We start from the raw sequence: 5,553 nt of genomic DNA on the forward strand, positions 1-5,553 counted from the left end.
GTCTAAACGCTTTATGCAACCTGCCCAGTATAACGTATCCTACCGCACGGACGTAGTTCTGCTGCTCTCGTCCATTAGGAAAACTCATAATTATACTTCCTACTGACTAGAACTCGTTTCAACTCACTCTAGATACTATCCGCAGAATGACCTATAGTTCTATTTTCACATGGAAGCTTCGAAACTAAAGAATTTAAGGCTTTCATGCTTTCGTTTGCTACCAGCTTCTAATAAATAATACATTCTGAAATTTATTGTAGTAATCTCAGACCTAGAGTGACATTTATTAGGACTATTTCGTGAATAAAATAAAAATAAAAATAATATATCCCTAAAATTCGCTCACAAATTGTTAATAAATATATATTTACGAATACTTAACCTATTCAGACATTGTGAAGTAGAAATAGATGAATATCGATTACTGCAATAAAGAAATTGGATGTTATTCAGTAATGCCAATTGCGAAAAGCGAAATACAGATTTAACAATGTTAATTACATGTACGGAACTTTTCTCTTATTATTATAACAGAAATACGTTTTCATTATCTACTGAAATCATAATATAATTTAAACATTTTATAATATACCAGGAATTACAAATAACCTGATTAATACATTAATTAAATGAAGGATTGTTGAAAACGCAGTTATCAAATCTGAATGAAGGGCTGCAATTTTTTCAGATAGCCTACAATGGATATGGAATTAGAAGATGAAGATGTGGAAGTAGAATTTCACACTTTATTTAGTACTTCGTCGTTACATTACACACTACACCGAAAACTAAGTATTATGTAATATGTGTGGAAACAGCTATAGAGCAATGCTTATGTATTCACACTACAGCGAGACATATGTTGCTAAACAGTGAAGCCATCTCTGTATAGATAATTAAAACACGTATTTTATTATGCCATACGGAAGGCAGTTTGATCAAAGACATTTTATATAATGTACAAGGTCTTTGGGCTTGATATGCGCTGATGTTACATCAATTTGAACATCTGACTTCTCTTAATTGTTTAAATTCATTCACGTAATACAGATTTTATAGGTTACAATTAGGTTAGTTACCTGTGGGCGCGGGACCATGTGTCAGCTGTGCCTTATTTCGACCGTTACTCCGTGCTACAGGAAAGCATTTTCCATAGATCGAAAAACGCATTCTCGCTGTAGTGTGTAACGGGACTGAAGCTGCATCTACACAGTTCAATTTTCCATGCGCGTATGCATGCAATCTAGCAAGAATATTGAAATGATTAAGTTTAAAACGTACATTCAATTAAGATGCATGAAGATTCTGTGTCTACATGGTGCACCGTTTTGAACAGCGTCTTCACTGCGTAAGTATATTAATGAATATTAGCAATGAATCTTGCATTCATTGCTTGAATGCGTAAAGTTGAAAGAACAGTTTAATCGTGTTTATGCATCTTAATGATTTTACGCTCATCAATTTACGGAGAAACAGTTGGCGACACTGACTAAACAAAAGAACGACCATGCGATAAATTGATAGCGATAAATCTGGCTACAAAATTATCGCAATATTTGACTGTGATTGTTTGGAATTCAATATTTCATTACATTTCATTGGTCGAAAATGGAATGACGTCATATAAACGAAATAGTCAACAATATTATTTTCTGGAAAACTCCATAGACTTTTCATCCCAGAAACGGATTTTATCAAAGAAGAATTGAAAGTGATTGTTACAAAGCTTGAATTACGTTCGTTTGATACAATAAAATTATATCAATACATACGTTTACATAAAAAGCCTACTCTGAAGTTTGTATGTTCTATATCCCTGTGTTTTCTTGTCAGAGGCACATTTGACGATGATATAATTTAACGCGAAAGTTAATACACATGAATATCTTTGATTTCATATACATTTTTTTTACAAAAAATTCAACAAAACGGTGCACTGTTACAAGTATTTAATTCAGGCAGATTCCTTGTAGGCCTACCTCGCAGTTTCCTCTTATTATTAGAACATTGGCAGTATGTATCGCTTGATACACAAATATTTACATCGGTTGTGTAATATACTGGAGTTAGAAAGTATATTTTGATGCTGGAACCCTGCAAAAGTACACAAAGCTTCACAGACTATGTAGTTCATACAAGCTTCTAATTGCAAATATTAAGCTTCAGAGCCAAGGGCCTCCTCACACGTGAAGGCAGTATAGCTTGTGTGTTAGGGCTTATAGCCAAGGGAATTTCACGTCACGGGAAAAGGGGGTGGTCAGAGAGTAGCTATAGAGATTAATGGAAGGAAAGTTGGGAAATGCAGAGCGAGAGAGAGAGAGGAAGAGAGATTGCTGAAGGGTTCAGCTTGAGGTGTGGATGAAAATATAAGACGCAGTCTGGTGTGGTTACATGAATAGGAATATTTAATGTACAAGTTTTATAGCTTATTCGCTTAAAGGAAGAACAGACTAGATTACAAGTTCATTTTCGGCCTTTGCAGTACTGTTATTTTGAATATAAATAAAGAGTCACGTGCTGGCTCGACGGGCGATTTAATTAAGTCTGGTTAAAAAACTGTTTACAGGAAGCCATTAACCCACCGCAGCGTTCACTTGCGATCTTCTCATGAACACTAACGCCATTTATAATAATAATAATAATAATAATAATAATAATAATAATAATAATAATAATAATAATAATAATAATAATAATAATAATAAATATTAGTATTAACATTTAAACAAAGATTTAAAAGATAATGCGACGATTAATGTTATTGATAAAGAGATTTGGCTGCGGTATTATCAAAATTTGTGGTCAATCTCCGACGATACTTTACCAACTCCAATATCAAACAACAATGATCCTTGCTATATATCTGAAGATGAATTGAATATAGCCCATAAAGCTTGTAAAAATAACAAAACTCCAGGTGAGGATGGACTCCCTATATAGAACTTTTCAAACATGCTGCCAGATCTCTCAAAATAAAATTTCATAATCTTTTGAACAGAATACTTGAAGGAGAGGCTCGACCAACATCATGGCGAAAAGCTATCATTATCCCAATCTTCAAGAAAGGCAACATCAAAGATTGCACAAACTACAGAGGAATCAGTCTCCTAAATAGTGGATACAAAATTTTCTCAAGAATAATAGCTCTTAAGTTGGAAGCTCACTACAAAACTCTCATTGGTGAAGAACAAAACGGTTTTCGAAAAGGCAGATCTTGCGCAGATTGATATTTTACTTTGAAGATTTTAATCGAAAAACATAGAGAATTTAATAAAGAAAATCACTTGGCTTTTATTGATTACGAAAAAGCTTTCGATCGTGTTGACAGAAATAAGCTCGCAAATCAATATTTCAGGTATAACTCCCTGTAAAGTTGATTTGAATAATTTCGAGGGAAAAATTGTTTCGGAGCAGGGTATTTTTCCCGGGTAGAAATTATTCAAATCAACTTTACAGGGAGTTATACCTGAAATATTGATTTGCATAATACACGTCACTGTTCGTTAACAGAAAACCACAATTTAAGTCACACGGAGTTAGTGTGCACTCGAAGTTGGTTGCTTGACGGTTGTCAGCCCACTTTGAGGTCTGTGGATATAGAGGGAAGAATTGGATCGGTGTCGGTTAGAGTTCCAGGGTAGCTCAGTGGTAGAGCGTTGGTACGTCAAACCAAAGGTCCCGGGTTCGATACCCGGCTCCGGAACAATTTTTCCCTCGAAATTATTCAGAAATAAGCTCTTTCAAATTTTGGCAGATGGTTCAGTTCCAAACGCAATTATAAGAACAATTTACGAATTATATAACCACAATATTATCAAAATTACTACTGGATCAGAACATACCGAATGAAGACCGATAAACTGTGGAGTTCGTCAAGGATGTCCCCTCTCACCACTTTTATTCAATATCATCAGACATTGGCGACTAACAATTCATGGAAACATCCGGCTCTTCCGAAATTGTACTCTAGATACATTATATGCGGACGATCAAGTTCTTTTTGCTACAAATGAAGACGAGCTGCAATACTTAATACATCACCTGTACATAATAGCACAAAATTTCTATATGAAAATTTCTCCAAACAAAACAGAAATTATGGCGTTCCAAGGTAAACAGCCAGTTAGGAGTAAAATTTGCATTGGAACCCATAAATTAGAACAGGCAAACTCATTTAAATATTTAGGTTATAATTTGACATATTTACCTGTTACTGATATATCTGAAAAAATTCAACATTTTAATGGAGCCTTAAGAGCCATGGACCAGGTTTTCACAACCACGAAAATCCAAAAATATACCAGGTTAAAAGCATATAAAGTTGTAGCAAGACCTGTCCTCATGTATGGTAGTGAGGCCTAGACTGTCCGAAACTCAGATGTTCAACACCTAACAACTGCGGAAATGAGATTTCTAAGGAGGACTGCCGGTTACAGCTTGCTTGACCACAAAAGGAATGAACTAATTACAAAAGAATTGAAAATTACACCTATTTATGAACATCTCCACCACTATAGACAAAAATGGCTTAACCATGTCAATAGAATGGACCGTTCCAGACTCCCAAGACAAATTCTCCGCTATATACCACATGGAAGACAATCTTTGGGACGCCCCCTGAAAAGATGGATGGAGACCGTAACAGGCCACTAGGCCTAACACCTGCAAGGACGATGATGATGATGATGATTATTGTTATTATTATTATTATTATTATTATTATTATTATTATTATTATTATTATTATTATTATTATTATTATTATTATAAAAATGTCTTCAAAATTGTGTAAAGGAGTTTCTATTGCATTCATAATATGTACACTAAGTAAAATAAATTACATGCGATGGATGGTAATGTTGTATAAACTGATATTCAATTCACATTTTATCAGGATTATCAACGGCATGCCATAGCGACTTCTTTCCCAGATTTCATATAGGCCTACACATCCGGCTTACACCGGCCCACTTGCACTGTCATATAGGCAGACAGCTGAGAGGGCCAACAACCAACTGCTGATGACGTATGCGAAGCCAAGGTACTGTGCGATACTAGGATACAGAAACGGTTAAAATCATATGTTAAGATATTCTATCACTCGCGTACACAAATCACGTTAAACGTCAACGGTTCATACTAATAAGTTCTGGTTTCGATTCACTGAACATGCATAATTTTAACATACCATTAAACTGCAACGCTAATCTAAATAACACATACAATGTTAACGCGACTTCCGTTAGTTACAATTCAAGAAAACAACTTAGAGGACACACATAAGGAACATTTCATATTATTCCTATTTAACTAGTTAATGGGAAGAAATGTTTATTTGCAGATAGCTTTTTACGGCAGGTCATAAACTTCTCGAAAATAGAGCACAAATGAAATTAGAATTTATTGTAAGCCATTACAGATTGTTTCAGGTTTGATGTTTGAAGTGACGGGTGTGTTTTTTTAAATATTTGAAGGGTTCAGAACCATAGTGGGCCAAGCGCCATTTACTAAAACCGTAGAAAACAAAGGTTAAAATTAATTATTCAAGTAATA

The 5,553-nt window shown here is 34.6% G+C and overlaps 1 non-coding gene across 1 annotated transcript; it reads left to right on the plus strand.

Annotated features, from left to right (window-relative positions):
• Window positions 1–3,631: 3,631 nt before the first annotated feature.
• On the plus strand, window positions 3,632–3,703 carry TRNAD-GUC (transfer RNA aspartic acid (anticodon GUC)). Its single transcript has one exon. It is a non-coding gene; the product is annotated as a tRNA-Asp (tRNA).
• Window positions 3,704–5,553: the final 1,850 nt, after the last annotated feature.

This window comes from Periplaneta americana, chromosome 14 (assembly GCF_040183065.1).
Source record: "Periplaneta americana isolate PAMFEO1 chromosome 14, P.americana_PAMFEO1_priV1, whole genome shotgun sequence".
In the NCBI taxonomy this organism is placed as follows: Eukaryota; Metazoa; Arthropoda; class Insecta; order Blattodea; family Blattidae; genus Periplaneta; species Periplaneta americana.